We start from the raw sequence: 25,467 nt of genomic DNA on the forward strand, positions 1-25,467 counted from the left end.
AACTATGGTTCTGTGCCAGCTGCATAGAGGCAGGGCATGAAAAGAAAGATTGAATGGGATAAGCTAGTAATTATGCTTGTGTAATTTGCTAGGTGATTGGGTTCTTTAAATTGAGAAAGTTACTACTTGGAAAGATGCAGAAAAGAACCTGCCTAGAGTGTGAAAACAATATTTGGTAGTATTTTTCTCCTCAGGATTTACTCTTCATTGTAATTTTAATAAGTATGTATTAAAGGAGCAAATGATTTATATTCCAGTATGAGCTCTAATAGATAACATCTGCATGTAAATCATCATAGTTTTATGCCCACTTTTATTTCTTTGTTTGAATACTGTTTAGATGTATTTTGATGTTTTTTAAGGGTATGATGTGTGATTTTGAAAATACATATTTGAATGCAGCTTCTCCCTTGTGAATCGATAGTAATAAGTTAAATCAGAAAATACTGTTTCTCTTTAAAGCTTGGCCATTCTAGGGCAAGTTACAGGCTCTTATCTCAATGTTTTACTTTCAACTTGTCTAAGCAAATTGGAAATAGTGCATTGAAGGCACTTTCACATGTGATATCTGTTAAATGTCATTTACAATTTATGTAGTCTTACACAGAATTTTCCTTTCTATCTTTGGAGACTGATAAATAAAATTTGTTCCCTGCTATGTTTTTTTTTCTTATTTGGCCAAGGGAATATTTAAATGTATCTTTTTGTGCTATAGAAGGACAAACCTATTATTTTAATATTTTATTCATCAATTCCATTGCATGTATAAATTTGCTATGAGTTCCCTTCTTTATGATTACATTTAGTTTGGCAGTGAGAAGATATGTTTATCTTTAATCCAAATAACTCCTTCTAAAAATAACATGTCTCTTAACCCCCACACCTGAAGGTAAGTGGTAAATTGAACAATCATACTTTTTCATCTATGTGAGAGGTATTTACATTAAATATGCATGTCATATATAATATATGCATAGCTGAGAGCAAAAACTGCCACAGTGTCAGAGGAATCATTTAAAGACTGTACTCCATATAACATCTAAAACACTATAAAGAATTAATTAATCCTAATGCAAAGCAACACAAATATGCAGCTGGGGAAGCTTATTTTTCTAAAGGCATAGTTTTATATAGGTTGATAGCTAGAGATAGATAGGTATAAGTATAAACACAGATAAATTTTTCTTTCAGCAGATCTCTTTGTCTCAAAAAGGAAAGGGAGACTAAATACATTTATGTATATATGTAATTTTTATGCTATTGCTATTGAATACATTAGTTTCATTATTTTAATTTTCTCATAGCCTTGTCAATTGTGTCAATAATTTGAGACAGTATGGGTCAGTCTCAATGTGATAAGATAGGGGATAAAAAGATTTTTTTTATATATAAATGGAGGAATCGCTCTGATCTGAGGTCCAGCTAATAAACCAGGAGAAATCAGAGGAAGCAAGAGGATTGATGATTTGAGTACATTTAATAAGAATGACCTCTCTTATTTGTAAAGCCCTTAACGGATATCACCCTCATTAGTAGCCACTAATATTGTAGATCTCAGAAAGAGCATTTTCAGTGGTAGAATCCTGGTTAATAAGAATTAAAAGATGAATGAATGGGTAAAAAAAAAAAGCAAAGAGAATGATTCTTCTTTTGCTAAGTTTAAAATTAAAGGAATAATAAGGATCAAAGAGGACTGGGGGACCAATGTAGAGGTATTTCTCTACATTATATTTAACTTCATTGAAACATGTTTGTGGGTAGAGGAGAAATGTATAAATGAAAATTTGAAGGCATAAAAACATCAGAGATAATTATTATGATATAAAGCTGAAAGAGAAAATGATTGTCCTAATAGAGAAAGAGTGAAACAACAAAAAAATGCATATAGAGAAACAGTTTCTGATAGCAATAGAAACATTGAAGATGTTTATTTGTAAGATTCTGTAATTACAGAGGAAAAAAATCTTCTGAGAGAATTTTGAATTTTTTTTTTTAACAGATAAAGCTTGTTATCATTTCAAGGACCAATCTACTTAATCACCAAGGCCACTATGTACAGACAAAAGAGAGAAGGCTTTATTTCTTGGTCTCATCCTCTTTGGACAGTGTCTTGATGGTCTCCTCCTACTTGTCCTAGATGCACTCCTCATGGTTTTCGTGCCCCTCTGGTCTTAGATCTCCGTGCCTCAGCCTGGTCAGCGAGTGGTTTCTCTTGGGCCTTATCTCCTTTCAGTTTATGGATGTGTTCCAGGAGGATCCGCTTGTTTTTGAACACATTCCCCTTTACCTTCAGGTAGAGGCTGTGATGCTTGTGTCTGGTCAATCTTCTTAGATTCACGGTATCTCTGGAGTAGCCTCTGAAGAGTCTGCATCCTCCTCATCCAGGTTACCTTCTCTGGCATTCGAACATTAGCTGTACCTTTTTGCTTACCTTTGCCTATATGCCTGCCCTTCCAGGGAGGCAAGGTATTCTTTTCCTGGCATCGGTGAGTGAGTGAATGGACAGTCACTGGTTTGTGGATGATCAGCCCATCTTTGATCTTCCAGATCGGCTAACAAGAGTTGGCACTGGCTATTTCATTGGTCTCCTTGGGGTCTCAACCAGACCTTCTTTTTGCCACAGAAGAGGACACTGGAGGCAATTCTATTTTGAAGCTTGAGCATACTCATGGCTGCAGATAAGCTGCAAAAGGTGAAAATGTCAAAAAAAAATATTTAGAGCCTGAAAAGAGAGGATAAGTTTGTAATTGAGGTAGAAAATAGCAAAAAATTAAATATGGGCTGCTGAAATATGTACCTAAATTATATTAGAGTCAGTGGATGCAGTTTAGTGAATTCTGCAGCAATGCCTGGCAGAAAAGGAACAGAGCACGTGGTAGCTTTTACCTAGGGTTGGAGAAAATGTAAGTGACAGAGAATTTGGAAAGTGGGATGTGAAAATAAAATATTAGAATGTTTACTTATTTTGATTTTTAATCCTTGAGATGTTTTAAAATTTTCTGAAAGGAGTTACATTTATCAAAATTTATTTAAACAAGAGGAAGTTTCTAGAATTGGGCAAAATGTCCTCATTCTACCACATGTTCACATTAGATCTATACCTGATAGTAAGGAAATGACATACAGAAACAACCTGATTGACTGTAGTTGACATTTGCCTTATATGGGCATAATGTGATAATGAAGTTGGCTGTGATTACCTGGAGTTAATTGACTAAGACCCAGTTAGTTACAAGAGTATACTCTTAGGCTAGTTTACAGGCTGTTTTCACATCAAGCTAGGATATATACAGGCCAAATTTTTTCACCCATGTACAGAAACAGCTGTAGGCAAAGTTACCAATTTAACAAATGTAAGGGTTAAAGGTTTTTAAGAATTAACCATTTCCCCTTGGCCAGCCAGAGAAGGTATTGGCTTTCCACAGTTTTTCATTGAAAGCAGCTATGGTCCAATGCTTCAGGCAACTGATTCTGACCAAAGAGGAGGCTTTTATCCTAGCCCCACATTGTGCCAGGGAAGAGGCTGGCACTCAATCAGACAAGAAAGCAGGTAAGGTGTGCTTTCTACATAGTAAAGTTTCTATTATAAGTTTTAGACTCAAACTCCATTGCTCCACCAGAGAAGAATCTGGTGTTCTGTCACCTGTCAAGGCCAACACACAACCATAAAACACAACTTCAATGCCGTGCTTGATTTTGGTCTGATGATCATGTCATAAGGGACTGTTGGAAGAGGATTAAGTTGGAGTCAATATCCGGCCCAGTATATTATAATCTGGTCTTACTAGTGGAGGGTAGGGCTTCCTTGATCTTACAGGTTAAAATTGATAGTCCACAGTCTGTGAACATCACCAAGATGACAAGATCGGCTCCTGATAGATTTCTGTGCTACTACTGTGGGTGATGTGGCAACTGGCTAGAGTTTGCCCCACTGAATTCTGTTCTATCATTCTGGTGTATGCATGTATGTTATTGAGCACTTTCAGACAATCCAAAAATTCTGGATATATCTTCTCTAGTATGATAAAGAACAGATATTGATGGGATCCAAGATGTCAGGCTAGAGGGAGGCTGCATTCTGTGTGTCTCTGTGACCTGATAGTCAAGTAGTGGGAATACTATTTCTCTGTGATTAGAGGAATGCCGACAGCTGCTCCCGCATAGGAATCTGCTATGCCTGAGAAGTTTTCCAGGCCTCAGCATCAGCACAGGACTTCTGGCCATTCACCACGCAGGACCTCCAGGTGACCGAGCAGGACGACCAGGAGCACCCATGCAGGACTCCTGGCCTCAGTGCCATGCAGGACACCCAGATGCTGCCCATGTGCAGAACCTCTGGCCAACACTCATCTACCAAAGTGGGGCTCCCCCGGTCGCCTCCATCTTGGGACACCTTCATCGCTATCTTTAATTGGGGCAACTCCCAGTTTGGGACACCAGCTGGGGCTTAGAAGTAAAATCAAGGTACCTATAATCCCTAGTGCCCACCTCTCCCTGGTAGCCACTAACCCGGCACAGTGCGTGCAGATACACAGCCAGTCTGTAGCTTGCAAAACCTCGTCCTGGACTGCCCAATACAAAACAGCTCTCCGTGGCAGATGCACAGCCCCCAGAGAGCAGCCCATAAGACCTCAGGAAAGGAAGGTTTCTGATTGGGAAATAGAAAGGGAGAGGATGAGTGATATACAGTTTAGAGACAAAATTAGAGACCAGGAACTGTGAGGTCTACAGGTGATAGAAACAGATAAAACCTGGCACATCTGTGGTGTGGACCACATGAGTGAGCCCAAAAGGAGGTCCTTGGGGTGCAGGCTCACATCAGGGACTGGAAAGAGCTATATCCCACCACATGGAGCTCTGCCCCCAAGACCAACCCTCCCACCCTGATAACTGTCACCATCCTGACAATAGAGATACCAGCAAACAACAGGCAACCCCACCTATTAGCAGAGAAGGGAAGCAGGAAAGATACTGATTGCCAACAGAAACAATCCTTATATCTTCCTTTGATATTTTTTTTCCCTTTTCTCTCTCTCTTTTCTCCCACCCTCACATCCCTAACATTTATGAAACCAAGTTCTTTTCATGAATTAGGCTACTGAGGACTGGGATGTCTGAGGAGTATATTACAGTTGTGTTGCATATTCTCTTATCTCCTATTTTCACAATTTTTATTTTTCTTAATTTTTATGTTGGTTTGTTTTCTATACTCTCTCTATTGTCTTCCCATATACTTGTCTCCCCAAAATGACTTTATCTCTTTTCTCCTGCTACTAACCAACTTCTTTAGATACCTCTTTCATACTTCCTAAGATCTAATAACTCTATATCCTCACTTCCTACCCCTCAACATCTCATCCTATACCTCACACCCAGTTCTTTGTCCACCATCAGAAACTGTAGGCCCTTTTGCAAACCTACTATTTATATTGTAGATAATAATTGAACTCTCCATTTCTGTATATTGTGACAAAACTGTAAACATTTTAATATCAGCTATTTGGTTTAAGGCTATATATTGTTTGTATTAGGGCATGTTAATATTGCTCTGCCCCTTAAAGGACAGATATTGGAACCCTGCATGGGACACTATAAGCCTATAGAGTAAAATCTATAATGCCTCAGATACACAGTGCTAGAAGGGAAGACACACAAACAACATGAAAAAACAAGGGAAGAAAGTACTCCAAACAAACCAAGATACTGCATTATTAGAATTGATGGCCAGCACAACAGAAGAAATGACAGATAAGGAGTTTAGAATGTACCTAATTGAAATGTTCTGTGAATTAAAGGGTGATATAAGAGAGCAAATACAGGCAGCAAAAGATCATTTTTATAAGAGCTACATAAACAAATACAGGAAGAAAAAAGATTACTTCAACAAGGAGATAGAGGTTATGAAAACAAACAAAAAACATAAATCCTTAAAATGAAAGAAACAATAAACCAAATTAAAAACTCATTAGAAACACCACCAACAGATCACTTGGAAGACAAGATTTCAGACAATGAAGAAAAAAATATATAATCTTAAAAAGAATGTTGATCTCACAGTGAAGATGGTAAAAAAACATGAGCAGAACACTCAGGAATTATGAAATAATATAAAAAGACAAATTTAAAAATTATTGGGAGTAGAGGAAGACATAGATTTCCAAACCAAAGAAATGAACAATTTATTCAATGAAATAATATCAGAAAATTTTCCAAAGATGAAGAATGAATTGAAAAATCAAATTCAAGAGGCTTACAGGACAACAAATGTACAAAATTACAACAAATCCATACCATGGCACATTATAATGAAAATGCTAGCAGATAGAATAAGGAGAGAATTTGAAAAGCCAAAACAGAAAGGGGGAAACCAACTAGAATATCTGCAGATTTTTCAACCCAGATCCTGAAAGTTAAAAGATCCTGGAACAACATATATCAAGCTCTGAAAGAAAATGGATGCCAACCAAGAATCTTATATCCAGCAAAATTAAGCTTTAGATTTGATGACAAAATAAAAACCTTCTATGATAAACAAAAGTTAAAAGAATTTACAACTAGAAGAACTGAACTACAGAATATCCTCAGCAAGAGGAGGAATTGAAAAACAACAATGAAAATCAGCAAAGGGAGGTATTGAACTAAAGGAAAAACCAATCAAAGGAGAAACCAAGACAAGTTAAATACCAAAAACAAACAAACAAACAAACAAAAATGTGCAGGATTACATATCACGTCTCAATAATAATCTTTAATGTTAATAGCCTAAACTCACTAATCAAAAGACAAGGACTGGCAGATTGGATTTTTAAAAAAGACCCCAAAATTGCAGTCTTTAAGAGACTCATCTCATAGGAAAAGACATCCACAGACTGAAAGTGAAAGGTAGGGAAAAAACATAACACTCAAAGGACTATGAAAACAAGCAGGGTTTTTAATTTTTTTTTTACCAAATAAAATAGATTTCAAGGCAAAATTAATCAAAAGGGATAAAGAAGGACATTTCATACTACTTAAGGGAACTATCTATCAACAAAATATAACAATTACAAATATATATGACCCCCAAAATGAAGCATCTATGTTCATCAAACAAAGTCTTGTCAAGTTCAAGAGTCTCATAGACCACAACACAATAATTCTGGGTGACTTTAATACATCTCTTTCACCACTGGATAGATATCCCAAACAAAAGCTGAACAAAGAAACTATAAAACTCAATAATACAATCAATAACTTAGACTTAACAGACATATATAGAATATTTCATCCATCAATTAGTGAATCCACTTTCTTCTCAGCAGCAAATGGAGCCTTCTCTAAAATAGACCATTATATTATGCCACAAAGCAATTCTTAGCAAATACATGGGTACCCTGCATTCTATCAGATCATAATGGAATGAAATTAGAAATCAATGATAAAATAAAAAATAGAGGCTACTGCAACACCTGGAGACTAAATAATATGTTACTGAATGAACAATGGGTTGCAAAAGACATCAAAAGGATATAAAAAATTCTTAGACGTAAATTAGAACTCTTCTACAATATATCAAAATTTCTGGGACACTATGAAGGCAGTACTAAGAGAAAAGTTTCTTGCATGGAGTTCATTTCCTAAAAGAAGAAAAAGTCAAGAAATAAATGACTGAGCATTACATCTCAAAGCTCTAGGAAAAAAAAAAGTACAAATCAACACCAAAAGTGGAGGAAGACAGGAAATAATTAAAATCAGAGCTGAAATTAATGAAATTGAAACAAAAGAAACAAAATTGACAAAACAAAAAGTTGGTTCTTTAAAAATTAAATAAAATTAATAAATGTTAATAAAGAGAAGGGGAGAGAGAACTCAAATTACTAACATCTGTAATGAAAAGGGAAATATCACCACAGACACTACAGAAATACAGAAGATTATTAGAAATTATTTTTAAAACTTGTATTCCAATGAAATAGAAATTATCAAGGCATTGACAAATGTCTAGAGTCATATGATATGCCCAAACTGAATCAGAATGATATACACAAGGTAAACAAATCAATTTCAAGCAAGGAAATTGAAGACACCATCAGAAGGCTACCAACCAAGAAAAGCCCAGGACTATTCACAGTTCTACAAGAACTTCAAAGAAAAACTAATTTCAATATTCCTCAAATTATTTCATAAAATAGAAAGAGAGGGAACACTTTCAAACTCATCTGTGAGGCCAATATCACATTGATTCCAAACCACACAAAGACACATCAAAGAAAAAAAACTTCAGACCCATATCTCTAATGAACGTAGTTCCAAAACTTCTAAGTAAAATTCTGGCAAATCAAATACAAAAGCATACCAAAAAGATAGTGCACCATGATAGAGTGGGGTTCATCCGGGGATGCAAGATTGGTTCAACTTATGGAAATCAATAAATGTAATTCATCACCTCAGCAGATTTAAAGATAAGAACCATATGATCATATACATAGATGCAGAGAAAGCATTGGACAAAATACAGCACCCCTTCATATTCAAAATACTTGAAAAACTAAGGATAACAGGAACATATCTCAACATTATAAAAGCTATTTATGCTAAGCCCCAGGCTAACATCATTTTAATTTGGAGAAAAATTGAAAGCATTCTCTCTAAAAACTGGTGCAAGACAGAGATGTCCTGTTTCCCACTTCTATTTAACATAGTTCTTGAAACCATACAGAACAATTCGATGAAATAAATTAAAGGGATATGGACAGGAGAAGTAGAACTCAAAATTATCACTATTTGCTGACAACATGATTCTATACCCAGAGGATCCAAAAAATTCCACCAGAAAATTTCTAGAACTAATAAATGAATTCAGCAAAGTAGCAGGATATAAAATCAACACCCATAAATCAAAGGCATTTCTGTACATCAGTGACAAATCCTCTGAAAGAGAAACAAAGAAAACTATCCCATTTATAATAGCCTCAAAAAAAATTAATTACTTGGGAATCAACTGAAAGAGGTGATACACATCAACAATGAAAACTACAGAATGCTAAAGAAAGAAAATTAGAAGACATTAGAAAATGGAAAGATCTCCCTTGTTCTTGGATAGGTAGAATTAATATTGTCAAAATGAGTATACTATCAAAAACATTATACAGATTTCATACAATTCCAATCAAAATCCCAATGGCATTCCTCATAGAAATAGAAAAAGCAGTCATCTGTAAAAATAGCAGACCCAGAATAGTTAAAGCAATCCTTAGCAAGAAGAGTGAAGCAGGTGGCATCACCATACCAAACATTAAACTATACTACAGAGCAATACTAACAAAAACAGAATGGTACTGGCACCGAAATAGACTGTAGACCAATGGTACAGAATAGAGGACACAGAGACAAACCCACACAAATACAATTATCTTATATTAGACAAAGATGCCAAAAACGTATATTGAAGAGGATAACCTCTTCAACAAATGGTGCTAGGAAAACTGGAAATCCAAATATAAAAACAAAACAAAACAAAACAAATTAAACCTCTATCTCTCACCAGGCACAAAACTCAATTCAAAGTGGATCATGGACCTACGCATTAGACCAGAGACCCTACACCTAATAGAAGAAAAAGTAGGCATAAATCTTGATCATGTTGGATTAGGCCCCAACTTCCTTAACAAGACTCCTATAGTGCAAGAATTAAAATTAAGAATCAATAAATGGGAAGGATTCAAACTAAAAAGCTCTTCTTAGCAAAAGAAAAAATCAGTGAGGTGAAGAGAGAGCCTACAGAATGGGAGCATGCACATCAGATAGAGCACTACTTTCTAAGATATACAAAGAACTCAAAACTCTTAACAACACAAAACAAAACAAAATAAAACAACAACAAAAACAAAGCACAAAACCAAATTACCCAGTGATTAAATTGGGCAAGAAACTGAACAATCACTTTTCAAAAGATGATATATAATCAGTCAACAAATATATGAAAAAAATGTTCAATATCTAGCAATTAGAGAAATGCAAATCAAAACTACTTAAGATTTCATCTCACTCCAGTCAGAATGGCAGCTATTAAGAACACAAACAACAATAAGTGTTGGAAAGAAATATGGAGATTCCTTGGAAAACTTGGAATGTAGTCACTATTTGACCCAGCTATCCCACTCCTCTGTTCATACCCAAAGGATATAAAAACAGCATACTACAGTGACATAGCCACATCAATGTTTTTAGCAGCTCGTTTCACAATAGAAAAATGTGGAGGCAACCTAGAAGCCCTTTAGTAGATGAATGGATAAAGAAAATGTGGTATACATACACAATGGAATATTACTCAGCATTAAGAGAGAATAAAATCATGGCATTTGCAGGTAAATGGATGGAGTTGGAGAATATTTTACCAAATGAAGTAATCCCCCAAAAAACAAATGCCAAATGTTTTCTCTGATATGTGGATGCTGATCCACAATGGGAATGGGTGGTGGGGAGCATGGGAGGAATGGAGGAGCTTTAGATAGGGCAAAGGGGAGGAAGGGGAAGGGTGGGGTGGGGGTTAGAAAGATGGTGAAATTAGATAAACATCATTACCCAAAATGTATGTATGAAAACACGAATGGTGTGGCTCTACTTTGTGTACAACCAAAGAGATGAAAAATTATGTGTAATATGAATTGTAATGCATTCTACTGTCATGTATAACAAATTAGAATAAATAAATAAATTTTTAAAAAGATATTTACGGGATAGAGATAGGGAGATAAATGAAGGATGATGAGAATTGATAATTTTTAGAGTAGGCAGATATCAATGGACTCGTGACCATGCAAACCAGTGGCTATTAGGTGATGAGAGTGGCAAGACAGGAGTTGTGATCAGAGAAGATCTCAGGCTGCACTAGGATACTATGCCAAGGTTTAATCCAAAGAGGTGGAAGAAGTAATGAAAAGTACCATCCTCTAAGTTGGTTTTTAAGAAATCTGTACAAATTCATAGGTTAAAAGTCTCGTAAGAACTTGTATTTTGCAAAGTTATTTTTGGTATATATTTCTTCTGATAATTGTTAGTATATTGTTTCTGGGCCCTTTTGTTGATAGTATTCAAGGGAAGAGGAAGAAAGATGAGTTGATGAAGGAAATTTAATTCAATTTATTGACTACAAAAAAGCAAAACAATAAAAAATATGAACAAAAATTACCACACTGCCTCCTAGAATTAAGGACATTTAGGCCATCTGGTGGACATTCAAAACATTTTGGCTATTACAACATTAAGTTGGACTTATTTATTGGATTAAACAGAGAACAATGTTGAGTGAAGTTCATCAAGGCTCTATAGCTTAAACTTGGAGTGTAAACATTAGATGTAATTGCACTACTAGTAGAAAACTACCTTGAGTTATTAAGTTCTTTAGTAACATTGATTTTAATTTTGATAGTAAACTTGAGGAAAAGTAAATAATTACACAAGTTTATTCTATAAAAACTGCTCTTATGGAAGTAGAAAATGTTGACAGGGTACTTAGAATGATTAAGAAAATTATTTTTGGCTTATCCATTCATGATATGCACTGTCAGAGAAAGTTCAATAAAAATAATTTTTTAAATTAAATGCATTTTTAATATTAAAAGCAAAGATTGGCCCGAGATTTCTATGGTTAGCCTAAAGTAAATAAAAGCCAAATCAAACTGAGTTATTTTGTCTAGCACATCATATTTGAAATTAGGTGCATCTTGAAATCAATGATTTCTTCATTTTAATAAAATATTTTAGTAGCATCCTTATTAACTTGCATAATAATTCTAAATTTTCATGTTGCAGAATTGGTTGTTAAAATAGCCTCTAAAACATGTAGTATCTCATATTATTGTTTTATGTAATTTACAGCTTCAGTCTTAAATTGGTGCTAAATTGTTTGTAAAAATTTGTAAATGGAGATGAAGGGATTGTGGCCATTATCAACATAGGACAATAGTGCACATTAACACTACCCCTCACTCTATGCTGCAAACAACAAGGTTGGATATTGTGAAGTTGAAGATTTTTTTCTGAAATTGTTTAAGTAATAACATCCAAACCACAAAACCAGCAAATAACAAAAGGGAATGTGCATCTTTACTTGTCTCTCTGGCTAGGAAAATTCCACGTGGATTTTTCTGGGTTGTCTGGATTGCAGTTTTTTTCTGACAGCATGTAAAAGTTTCATTCCAGATGAGCTTAAATCAGGACTAAATATCTGGTTTAGCCACTGTGAGGTATAGTTTGCAATCACAGAAAAACATCAGAAAAATCTAGCTATGCTTCAGTTTTGTCACTGATAGATGCCTAAATTGTGATAACTTATAGTTGATAATTGTATGAAAGTTCAAAATTGCAATATTTTTACTCTTCGTGAGAAGAGGAGGAAAAAAAGAAGGATTTTTCATGTCTCTCAGATATATTGGCCTATTCTCCAAATGACAGGTTCCTGACTGATCAACTGTACCACCTGCGACTAAAGCTCAGTAATATTAGTCTGTGGAATGGTTTCATTCTCATCTCACACCTCAGAGATCTTGCGCTCAACCCCAGGTATCCCTTGTGTGTTTAAATCAGCTTAACGGCTCATACAGTGTGCTGATTTCCTTGTAGGCCTCTGTTTTCTCAAAAAGTGATCACCTTTTGCCAATGCCCTCAGGATTAAACAGGGCAGTCTGGTTTTCCTTTTCTGCATTGGCTATACCTTTGTAGTCAATAAAAGACTAACTAGAAAAGAATCAGCTGATGAGAGAATCAATCTTCTGGAAGCCTCCCCACAGTTTTCTCATCATTTTTGTGCCGTCTGTCATCTCAGATTGTAAAATGGAAACCAAAACTCAGTATGTGGGAAGACTTTTACTGCTCCTTGTTAACAAAAACAGTAAGACCAGGGGTTTTGATCTTATGAGTGTATAGGTAAACAGTAAGCTGTAAGTGCACACTCTTGAAGTGGCTTTTCTCTGTTTCTAATGGAGGTTTGCAAAGAATTATCAAAGTGGTATCAAAAAGGTCTCCTAACATACTGTAGTGTGGATATCCATTCTGAGGAGGTCAGGTTAAATCCGAAGGTCTTACATATGATGATACTGGGGTATCTTGTGGTACAGCAAGCAGTACTACATCCTTCTTAATAACAGTTATAGAAACACAGAGATACAAAAAAGATCATTTCTGCATTTTGTAACAGGTTATCCTGCATTAACTTATTGCTGTAGCATTACATTTTAAATCAAGTGACATTTTGTCTCATTTAACTTTTATTTGAACAATTTTATTTCACATAATTTGCCTTTTGTGGACTATTCAAAAATGTGTATGAAACACATTCAGATTACTTTGGCAGATAAAGGTCAATTCCTCACATAGCCCATTGTATATATTTTCTCCGGCATCAGAGAATTCGAAAGCAATTTTCTTTCTGCTTTTACTTTATGATTTTAGATCTTGTTTGTAGCTTGAAAGCACAATGAGAAAAGGGAATTTAAACTTCCTAACTTTATCCTATTAAAATACAAAACAATCTGAAAGATTTTTTTCCTTGATTAGTTTAGGATTTTAGTTATAATTCTATCAAGATGTTTAACTTCTCCATCTGATAATATATAACACACATTTGATACAAATAAAACTGTATGTATCTTTAAATGTGTGTAGTCCATTGTAAGTTCTTTTGATATGCACTATATTAATGAATTATGAGGGAGTAAAATGATTTCATTGCTCCTATTCAGTCTCATTGAAATAGCCCAATGATTAAATTATTGCTGCTTTCTGGAACTGGGAATGTGGTTTGGTGAGAACAAGACTGGCATTTTTATACTGCTTATTAGTTCACTTGTTACTGGAAATTTGAGTGTGTTGATATTATATTTTGTATTCTGAAGATATTTAAAAATTTTGAATCTATGTATTGTAGGGAAAGAATACTATCAAAAGTGGAAATGAGAGCTATTTTTCCAAGTATATGGAGCTTATTTCAATTCACAACATTATGAAGCTTACCTCTAAAATGGAAACATGGATAATAGAATATTCTTTAGCTCATCAGTTCATTGTTCTTTTCACTAACAATGATTGACTATTTGTATTGTTCTCATCATTACTATTGACTGATTGCTCAAAAAGCATATAATCTCTTCTGGGCATTATGAAATTAGTAATTTTGATAATGCAAAAGTTCCAGTATTAAAGAAACCAAAACAGATAGATAAAATATGCTTAATGATTTTCATATGTTCAAGAAGCTTCTGTCAATGTATGATATTGCCTCTTTTTTGTTTTTTCATTGTAAATGATCCTATGGACTTTGTTTTTAATCTTTATTTTATTTAGTTTTCCTCCCCACGGTCACTTAAAATAGTTAAGATTTCCTAAAAAAATAAGGCTGACCTCTCTTTTTTTCCTCATAGCCTATAACTTAAAATATTTTGAAGTTGTTATGCCAATCAGCATCCCATGATAGCAGGACCCTCACCTGCTATCTCTTGTATCTGACACAGAGAATGCTTACTTAACAGCTGTGAATTCAATAAAATGTGGAGCTTCTGGAGGATGTTTCTGTCTCTGAAGGCCCTAAGCTCTATATATCTTAATACCTACTGGGTACAAATTGCTGTGGTGTTGCTGGTGGGGTATTCAGAATAATATAATGCAGTCACACTTCTTTCAACTAGTTTACAAAACACATTGTTTTTTTTAGTTGTGTAAGAGCAATGGATTGGGATGGAGTGGCATTATAAGGACTTTCTTGTTTATGTCATACACCTTTTCTCCAGTCAGGAAGAGAATAAGCTGTATTTCTGTGGTTTCTTGACACTATGCTTTTCATGAGAGCAATGAGAGGAAAGGAACTATTCAAAGACTTTATATTTGAGTTCATGTGTCCGATATATTTTAACTTATTTTTGGACCAGTGCTTATTTTGAAGCTACCCAAACAAATTTGAACTGAAATCTAGCTAGCACATGAGTTGCTATTTTCATTTGCATCTTGTAATTGTTAGGATGTTCTTAGTACTGCTGTCAATATAGCTTCAATAGGGCTCAAAATAAACACTCTAGAAAAGGGGAATATTGCAAGCAAACTGGATATACATACAGGAATACATAGGTTCTAGCAGGAAAAAAGTCTTCATGTTTTCCAGTTATACTAGATGTATCTTTCTTGGAGAAATAAAAAAAAAAAAAATTAAACAATGAAGTCAGGGACAAACTTGTATGTTGAATAATTTAAATACCTATTTCAGAAAAAAATATTATAATATTTCCCATAATTCTGTTTGACAGTAACCTGTGTTTTCCCTTTACAATGAAAGATAATTTTCATGTTTAATGTCCTTCAAAGTTTCATCCTCTATTAAGTAAAAGCTCAGCTGCCGAAGTCCGGCTGCAGCAAAATAACCGGGGGGGGGGGGGGTGTAGTAAGCCATTGTTGTAAATTGTGGCCGCCATTAGAAGATGGCGCCGGCTTCCACTGTGGCCTGTGATAACTCAAATTCCTTTGTGGAGAGTTGGCGCGCTATCTCTTGCCACCCTATAAGAAAGACCCACGCGGCAGCTTAAGATTGGTACGTGGGAGGCTTTATTAGGCTGTGCTTGGGCCCTCGGGAGGAAGGAGAAAGGAGGAAGAAGAAAGAAAGGGAGTCACTAAAAGATACTTAAATCAAGGCCTGAATAAACTGCTGAAAGAAGATTCCTGAGTTGCGTCTTCCTTGCGGGCAAGGGGTCGCGACAAGTGGTGCCGAGACCCGGGAACCAGAACTTTCAGCAGTCAGGGGTGGTGCACCAATTAGTCCCAGGTAAGGTGGGACCCGCAGGTAAAGCGGAAGATTAGTCCTAGATAAGTAGGACCCGCATCAAAGCGGAGATTAGTCCCAGACTAATTAGTCCCAGATTAATTGGGACCCGCTGTCAAGGCGGCAGCTCCTCTGTAAAGCCAGAGAGAGCATTAAATCTTATTGCAGCTGCACTGTGTACTTTTGCTCTTACTTTCACTCTTGTTTGTTGTGTGTCTTTTGTTGTGTCATGGGTGCCGTATCTTCAAGTCCGCTTCTCCTGGCCCTAGATAACCTGTTACGTTCCAAGGGCCTAAAAGTGAAACGTAGTACTTTACAGAGATTTTTACAGAAGACAGATATTGCTGCATCGTGGTTTCCGTTCTGGGGCAGCTTTACTCTGCCTAGCTGGGATAAGTTAGGCACAGACCTTGACTTTGCTTCTGAGCAGGGCATATTAGAGGGTGGGGTGATACCCCTTTGGAAGATGATCCGTAGTTGCCTCACAGATAGCAGATGTCAGGAAGCACTTACTAAAGGACAAGAAATTTTAGAGCAATTACATGAAGAAAAATCAGAAATGGCAGGCAGTGAGGTATTTCAGGAGGGTGGGAGTGTGCGGAGCGAGAAACAGGGGAGGAAACAATTATCTCCGGCAGGCAGTGACGTATTTCAGGAGGATGGCAGTGTGCGGAGCGAGAAACAGGGGAGGAGGCGATTGTCTCTGGCACGGAGTGAAATATTTCAGGAGGAGGGGAATGTGCAGAGCGAGAAACAGGGGAGGAAACGCTTGTATCCAGATCTCAGTACACTGCGCACACTCCCATGCAAAAGTGGGTCAGAAGAGGAGGAGGATGAACAGGAGGAGCTCGGGAGACTGTCTCGGCAGCTAGGGAGTTTAACTATGGGAGAAGGAAACAAAAATAAACAGGAGCTCAAGAAAAATGATCCTCCGGACCCGCCGCCGTACGGTGAGGGTGTTTCGAGGAGAGCTTTCCATGCCCAAACATGGAGGGCTGTTAATGCTGAGATGGGTCTTGCTTATCCAGTTTTCCAGGATGACAATAGGGGAAGATTCCATGAGCCCTTAGATTTCAAAATTGTGAAGACCCTGGCAGAGTCTGTGCGTACTTATGGGGTGGATGCCGCCTTCACATTAACTCAGGTGGAGAGTCTGTCTAGATACTGTATGACTCCCTCTGATTGGGCTAGCCTTGTTCGGGCTTGTGTTTCTCCAGGCAAATATTTGGACTGGAGAGCCTTTATGCTAGAGGGTGCTGTAGAGCAGGCTGCCCAAAACTATGCGGCGGGACACCCCCATTGGGACAAGGAAATGCTTTTGGGACAAGGCAGATTTGCTAATCAACAAACAGGATACCCCCCTGAGGTATATGAACAGATCAATAACATTTGTATCCGTGCATGGAAATCACTCCCAAATAGAGGAGAAGTGTCTGGCAATTTAACAAAAATCATGCAAGGCCCCACAGAACCTTTCTCGGATTTTGTTGCTAGGATGGTGGATGCCGCAGGAAAAATCTTTGGTGACCCTGATAGAGCAATGCCCTTGATTAAACAACTTGTTTTTGAGCAATGCACCAAAGAATGTAAAGCAGCAATCGCTCCTTATAAAAACAAGGGCATAGAAGCTTGGATGAAAGTGTGTAGAGAGCTTGGAGGACCTTTAACTAATGCAGGTCTTGCAGCTGCTGTCCTTCGGATTGCAAAAGGGGGCGGTCCTGGTGCCGGAACATGCTTCCATTGTGGTCAATCCGGCCATTTCAAACGTGACTGTCCCAAAAAAGGCAATTTTACTGGACCTCCTCGCGGTGGCCCTTCTAATGGCCCTCGTCAACCGGGGCTGTGTCCAAAATGCAAAAAGGGGAAGCATTGGGCAAGGGAGTGTAGATCAGTGAGGGACATCCATGGACAGCCTATTTCAGCTGGGCCAAAAAACGGCCAAAGGGGCCCCCGACCCCAGGGCCCACGAATATATGGGGCAATGGAGAATGTCACACCCGAACCCGAGACATGGCCTTCTCTGCGCCATCCCACGAGATGCGGAGAGCCACTACAGGTGCCGCGGGATTGGACCTCTGTTCCACCTCCAGACTCGTATTAACACCTAAGATGGGAGTCCATTTGGTGGAAACTGAGTTCAAAGGGCCTTTACCCCCTGGCACTGTAGGTTTGTTAATTGGACGTGCATCCTCTATCCTACAAGGTCTTCATGTTTTCCCCGGAGTTGTAAACCCTGATACTGTAGGGGCAATAAAGGTTATGGTGGAAGCCCCAAGGGGCATTGTGTCTATCTCCCCAGGGGATCGGATTGCTCAATTGCTAATTTTGCCTAGTTTGCATAATCACTTCCCTGCTGACTCAAGGTCACGGACAGGAAATCAGATTGGTACCACCGGAGGAAATTGTGCCTATTTGTCACTGGATATGAGCAATCGCCCCACTTTGGAATTAAGCATAGAGGGTAAATCTATTGTGGGATTGCTGGACACAGGAGCAGATCGTAGTATCATAGCCCTTAAGGACTGGTCTAGGGGATGGCCAGTGCAGGCTTCTGATCAATCCTTAAGAGGACTTGGATATGCCCAAGCCCCTCAAATCAGCTGTAGACATCTATCTTGGAAGGACTCGGAAGGACATGATGGTACCTTTCAGCCTTATGTACTTGATTTACCTATTTCTTTATGGGGCCGTGATTTGATGAAAGACATGGGGTTCACTCTTAGTAATGACTATTCCCCAGTGTCTCAACATATCATGCAAAATATGGGGTATAAGCCAGGTCTAGGACTGGGAAGGCACCTACAGGGACGTAAGCATCCTGTGCAAGGTCATCAAAAGCTTAACAGGTTTGGTCTGGGTTTTTCCTAGGGGCCACTGGGGCTCAAATACCCATAACATGGCTCACCGAGGAGCCTGTTTGGGTGCCTCAGTGGCCTCTTCCCTCGGTTAAACTGGCAGCAGCCCATGATCTAGTCAAAGAACAACTTGATTTGGGTCACATCCAACCTTCTACTTCTCCATGGAATACTCCCATATTTGTCATTAAGAAAAAATCAGGGAAGTGGCGCCTACTGCATGATCTACGAGAAGTTAATGCTCAGATGCAGCTTATGGGGCCCATTCAAAGAGGGCTGCCTCTGCTCTCCTCTGTTCCTCAAGGCTGGCATATAATTGTTATTGACATTAAAGACTGTTTCTTTTCCATTCCTTTGCATCCTAAAGATTCCCAACGTTTTGCTTTCACCCTTCCCTCGTGTAATCACGAGGAACCAGATCAAAGGTTTGAGTGGGTGGTGTTGCCACAGGGGATGGCTAACAGTCCCACGATGTGCCAGATGTATGTGGGGAAGGCACTCGCACCTCTCAGACATAAGTATTCCTCCACCAAGATCATTCACTATATGGATGATGTGTTATTGGCCGCAAAATTAGAACAGACAGTTTATGAGGCTTATAAAGAACTCGTGATGCTGTTGGCTCAACATGGACTGCACATCGCACCTGAAAAAGTTCAAACGGGAGATTCTATCAGGTTTTTGGGAGCGACAATTGGGTATGACAAATTAAAACCACAAAAAATTACCATCAGGACTCAAGATCTCCGAACTTTAAATGATTTTCAAAAATTGCTGGGAGATATTAATTGGATAAGAGGATATTTACATATTCCTAATATTGTGCTCCAGCCTTTGTATGCTACTCTTAAGGGTGATCCAGATCTTGCTTCCCCTCGTAGCCTCACTACTGAGGCTAGAGCGGCCCTTATAGAAGTAGAACAAGCTATACAGCATGCCACTCTATGCAGGCTCCAGAGTGATAAACCTTTCCAGTTATGTGTGCTTGCCACTATGCGGCAGCCTACTGGAGTACTGTGGCAAGATGGGCCTTTACTATGGATCCACCCACATGTATCCCCAGGAAAATCCTTAGAATATTATCCTGATGCTGTTGCAGCATTGGCACTTAAAAGGATTCAACAAAGCATTCAATTTTTCGGCCAATCACCTTCTTCTCTTATCATACCCTACACTAAAGCTCAACTTAATGTTTTATGTGCTACTCTAGACAACTGGGCTATTCTGTGTTGCTCGTTTCAAGGGAGTATTGATAATCACTACCCTTCTCATCCATTACTCCATTTTGTTAAAGAACATCCCATCATTTTCCCTAAGGTAACTTCATCCAGTCCAATTCCGGGGGCTGTTAACATTTTTACTGATGGTTTCAAGTCTGGAATGGGAGCCTACGTAATTAATGACTCTCCCCCTATCCAGCATCAATTTGCTCCTGGAAATCCACAATGGGTAGAACTACAAATTGTTATTGAAGTTTTTAAACAGTGTTCTTTTCCTTTTAATCTTATTTCGGACTCCAGCTATGTGGTACAAGCACTAAAAGTCCTGGAGGCCGTGGGAACTATTAGTGATGCCCACAATGTGTCTGTTTACTTTACTCAGCTTCAACAGCTTATCTCTAACCGCACTGCTTCTTTTTATCCAATGCACATCAGGGCTCACACCTCTCTTCCTGGTCCGTTATCCCAGGGGAATGCCTGTGCGGACTTAGCCACTAGAAGTCAATTGATATGCTTGGCTTCCTCCTTAGAGGGGGCTAAGTTGTTTCACCAAAACTTCCATGTTAATGCATTAACGCTGCGCAGGCGTTTTTCCATCTCAAGAGCGGATGCTCGGCAGATAGTATTGCAATGTCCCCATTGTGTCACATTTCTTCATCCCCCTAATTATGGAGTAAACCCACGGGGATTAAAGCCATTGGTTGTTTGGCAAATGGATGTGACACATATACCTGACTTTGGTAACCTTAAGTATGTGCATGTTTCCGTCGATACGTGCTCTGGAATTATCCATGCTTCTGCTTTATTGGGAGAAAAGGCACGTAATGTCATTACTCACTGTTTAGAGGCATGGGCAGCATGGGGTGCACCTGCATCCCTTAAGACTGATAATGGACCTGCTTATACTGGCAGACAATTTACAGCTTTTTGTTCTACTATGGGAGTGCAACTTACTCATGGTTTACCTTATAATCCTCAAGGACAAGGCATTGTTGAGCGTGCTCATCGCACCTTAAAGGAAACTTTACAAAAACAAAAAGGGGGAATAGGAACTGAACACACTCCTAAAGAACGCCTGTCCTTAGCTCTCTTTACCATTAATTTTTTGAATTTGGATATTCATGGTCGCTCTGCGGCCGATAGACATGTGTCCCCTCAGCCCTCTGTGATTGGCTATGTTAAGTGGAAGGATGTTCTTACGGGCCAATGGAATGGCCCTGACCCCGTGCTGACATGGGCACGAGGATCTGTATGTGTTTTTCCCCAGGATCGTACGGAACCGTTGTGGGTCCCTGAACGCTTGACAAGAAGAGTCTCGACATCAGCTGACCAGCAACAAGAGATACCACAATAATCCTGTGATGAGGATCTTCATTCTGCTAAGTGCTCTGGCTCTGGTGCTGGTGCCGATGGCACAGGCGACACCAATGCGGTGGTGGGCAGTGGCACGGGCCTGGCCAATGCCGATGCCGGTTCATGGTAATTCTAATGTCCTCCCCACTCTTTTTTCTACCTCATGTGAGATGTCTGCTCCCTGTGCCTCTCCTAGAGGGGACATGGAGAGAATTTTTAATCAATCTCAAGTTAATCTTACAGGAGTTTTTTGTTTCAGCCTTAGAAACGCTAATTGCATTAGCCTTAAGACCAAAAATTTGACTAACTGGGAGGAGCCATTACGGTCCAATCAGGTCTCAGGAAGCATTATCAGTGCTGTATTGAGCAAGGTAGCTTCGGAGAAGCAATCAGGCTCAGAGACCCCCGCAAACAGCAGCTCTGCTCTTAACATAACTACCTTGGCTATTATCTCCGAGGTACTAATCCCAGTGCCTCCTTCTTCTAGTAGTATTTATAATGCCACTCATTTTAAGGCCTCTCCTTACTGTTCCCCTAATCTTGGTTTCCCCCCAACATTTACGCCTTGTCAGGATCATTCTTGGGAGAAACATCAAGTTGCTAAAGGTTTCTCCCTTTCCCCCTCTCTTAAGAGGTATGTTTATAACTTTAACAATAGCGCCAGCTCCTCTACAGGAGTAGGTTGGTCCTGGTTTCAGTGGCTGATTTCCAATGAAAAGGGGGCTTCAGCCGATATCTCTGCATTGGCTCAGTTGCTAGGAGCCAAAAGTTGGCTGGCTAATATTTCTGGTACTGTTAGGGAAAGTGAACAAGGTAATAGACTTACATCTGTTTCATTCAACTCTCTGTTGTATAATGCCACATTGCCTCCTGCAATGGTCTGTGTCCAATCCCCCTTCTTATTCCTTTTGGCTGAGGCCACCTCATCGGGGATGCTGGATTGTTCTCATACTACCTGTCTCTTATCTGAGTGTTGGAATGGTTCCTGGACTGTAGCAGTGGTTGTGAAAATTCCAACTTTTGTCCCAATCCCGGTCACTGCGGATCCTGATAGATTCCCTATTGTTGAGCTACTTAGAGTCCGCAGAGATTTTGGAATCACAGCTGCTATAGTGACAGCCGTGGCGATATCTGCTGCTGCAGCGGTTACGGCCGGAATGGCTATGGCCAATCAAGTACAAACTGCTGCCACCATTAATCAAGTTGTCCAACAAACTTCCACTATACTTGAATCCCAAAATACAATTAATCAACATATTTTGTCAGGAATTTTAGCTGCCAACCAAAGAATAGATTTACTCCAAGCTCAGGTAGAAGAATTGGCTGACTTAGTACTTTTGGGTTGTGTTGACCAACGTGCACATTTATGCATAACCTCTGTCAGATTTAATGATTCCAGGAATGCTTCCCGCATCATTGGCGAATATTTGGCTGGAAATTGGTCCATGGAAGCGGAAGACATGATCCAGTCTCAACTAACCCAGATAGCTGTCTTGAATAACACCCGTGTTGATCCCGTGACTTTGGGTCAATTCACCGATTGGATATCTTCTGCTTTTTCCTTTTTTAAAGAGTGGGTGGGGGTAGGCATTTTTGGTGCAATGTGTTGCTTTGGTATGTTTCTCTGTTTGTGGTTTCTCTGTCGCCTCAAGGCCCGCAATGCTCACGATAAGGCTATGATCATCCAAGCTCTTGCTGCTTTAGAAAATGGCAATTCACCTCAAGTCTGGCTTGCGCAGCTTAAACAGTAAATCTTTGACATGGTCGTTGCACCCCAAGTTGTTATAACATTGCACTGGGATCGGCATGTCTTTCCTCATTATTCTCTTAGTGTTGGAAAGCCCTTGCACTCTGCCGGTCTTGCTGCCATTGCACGCAGGTGGGTTTCCACACTAATACTTCTCTATCGCCTTAAAGTCCGTGCCTTTCTTTCAGGGTGCTGTCAACTCGTTTGTCATTGTGTACAGCCACAGAACAGCCTCAGCTGTCCCCCTTCGTCCACCTTCATCACGATGCAGGATGCGAGGCAAAGCACTGCACTTGAGTGATCCCTCAACGGACCTCAAGGAAAGCATGTCCTATTGCATGCGGGTTTGACGTCCACACCCCCGCCCTACGAAAAAAGGCGTCGGCTGATATGGGGTCAGGTCTGGGGAAGGCGCCTCCTTAGGACTGAACCATACATTGCAGCCACTTCTGCACAGTAGGATAGGACCTCTACTTTCGCCTGCATTGTTTTATAAATTAGAAGGGGGAACTGTAGTAAGCCATTGTTGTAAATTGTGGCCGCCATTAGAAGATGGCGCCGGCTTCCACTGTGGCCTGTGATAAATCAAATTCCTTTGTGGAGAGTTGGCGCGCTATCTCTTGCCACCCTATAAGAAAGACCCACGCGGCAGCTTAAGATTGGTACGTGGGAGGCTTTATTAGGCTGTGCTTGGGCCCTCGGGAGGAAGGAGAAAGGAGGAAGAAGAAAGAAAGGGAGTCACTAAAAGATACTTAAATCAAGGCCTGAATAAACTGCTGAAAGAAGATTCCTGAGTTGCATCTTCCTTGCGGGCAAGGGGTCGCGACAAGGGGGGGGGGGGGTGACGAACAACTTGTGTACATTGATACAGCAGGAATGGGAGCCGTTTATTGTAGGGCCAGAGCGATATTTATACATTCCACACAGCTTATCTAATTAACATAAACTAGATACAGCAGTCAACCAATAAGGAATCTCCACACTTAATGGCTCTTTTTTGTTACTTCACAAACTACTCCCTCTGGCATTTTGCCAGGCGCCATCCAGACTTGTTTACAGACTCTAACATTTCTCTGGCAAAATGCCAGGCACCATCCTGACTTGTTTACAGACTCTAACACTCAGCTAATTGCATTGTCCACCCAGTATAACCAAGACTTCAAACTTCATTGAATCCATGATAAAAATGTAATATTCACAATTCTGCTGCTTACATTTACTCTTGCTATGTTAAACTTACAATGACACATAAACAACCTCATTTGGAATAGGAAATCCAAAGTACAAAGTTATAAATTAATAAAAAACATACATCATCACAGAAGCATCGATGATATCTGATCATGGGCAATTCCCAATTCTGTTATTGACATAAATGTAATTTGCAAGATTAACTGTAGTCACTTATAAGTACATTAATAAAAATATTTGGGCTGGGGATGTGGCTCAAGCGGTAGCGCGCTCTCCTGGCATGCGTGCGGCCGGGGTTCGATCCTCAGCACCACATACAAACAAAGATGTTGTATCCACCGATAACTAAAAAATAAATATTAAAAATTCTCTCTCTCTCTCCTCTCTCACTCTCTCTTTAAAAAAAATATTTATTCACCTTTCACCCTGTTTAAAACTAAGAATTTAAAGATACATATGACAAAATATAAAGAAAATTTTAAAGTTGCTTGTATTATGATGAAGTGGAAAAAATAAGGATACACAAAATAATTTGAATATGTAAGTGAGTTTAATACACAATACAAGGTAAATTTAGTAGGGATGGATCATGCATTGGCAATGAGTTTTCAAGTAATCTAAAAGAAAATAATTTTGAATTACATATTTAATAATATGGATAACATAAAATGATCTAATTGTCTTGGTAACACCGTGATACTTATTAGACCAACTTACTAGACAAATTTCTGCTTCTGAGTATTCACTGAGCAGGCATGTTCTAACTTAAGGGACATTATCTGTAATCACATCTTATAGGGAAGGGAGCAACCTGTTTCTTACTTCTATTTCTTAAGATATATCTCAATATAGGCTAATGGTATCATATAAAATTCACAATTTAAAGAAAGCTATTTTAACATTATGTGAAAAAAAATGTTGCTAAGTGAAAAATATTCTTAGTATCTACAAGGGTAGAATTCTGTGGGATCCTCATCAATCATACCTCAAATCAAGCAGAAAGAATGGTAAAGGAATGCATTAGGAGGGAATATGTTAGTGTCACAGATTATGAGATAGTTTCCAAAATCTGCACAATATACACATTCTTAAATCACATTATCGTGATTTCTTAAAAAGCTTCTTGTTGAATGCAGATATCTCTCATATGCAGCTAACCTAAAGGGGAATTAGTTGGTTTTTGCAACTAGAGAATTGATATGCCTTAGACATGGCTGGACCAAGAAGTATACATGATAAAATCAGGAATATGATTTTTTAATCTCCAGGTTTTTCTTACGTCTGTTTTTATGGATACATTCTCTCTACAAGACAGCA

At 38.8% G+C, this 25,467-nt stretch overlaps 1 pseudogene; it reads right to left on the reverse strand.

The window, feature by feature from the left end:
* Positions 1-2,076: 2,076 nt before the first annotated feature.
* LOC143407306 (large ribosomal subunit protein eL19 pseudogene) lies at positions 2,077-2,670 on the reverse strand (annotated as a pseudogene).
* Positions 2,671-25,467: the final 22,797 nt, after the last annotated feature.

Source organism: Callospermophilus lateralis, chromosome 9 (assembly GCF_048772815.1).
Source record: "Callospermophilus lateralis isolate mCalLat2 chromosome 9, mCalLat2.hap1, whole genome shotgun sequence".
Classification (NCBI taxonomy): domain Eukaryota; kingdom Metazoa; phylum Chordata; class Mammalia; order Rodentia; family Sciuridae; genus Callospermophilus; species Callospermophilus lateralis.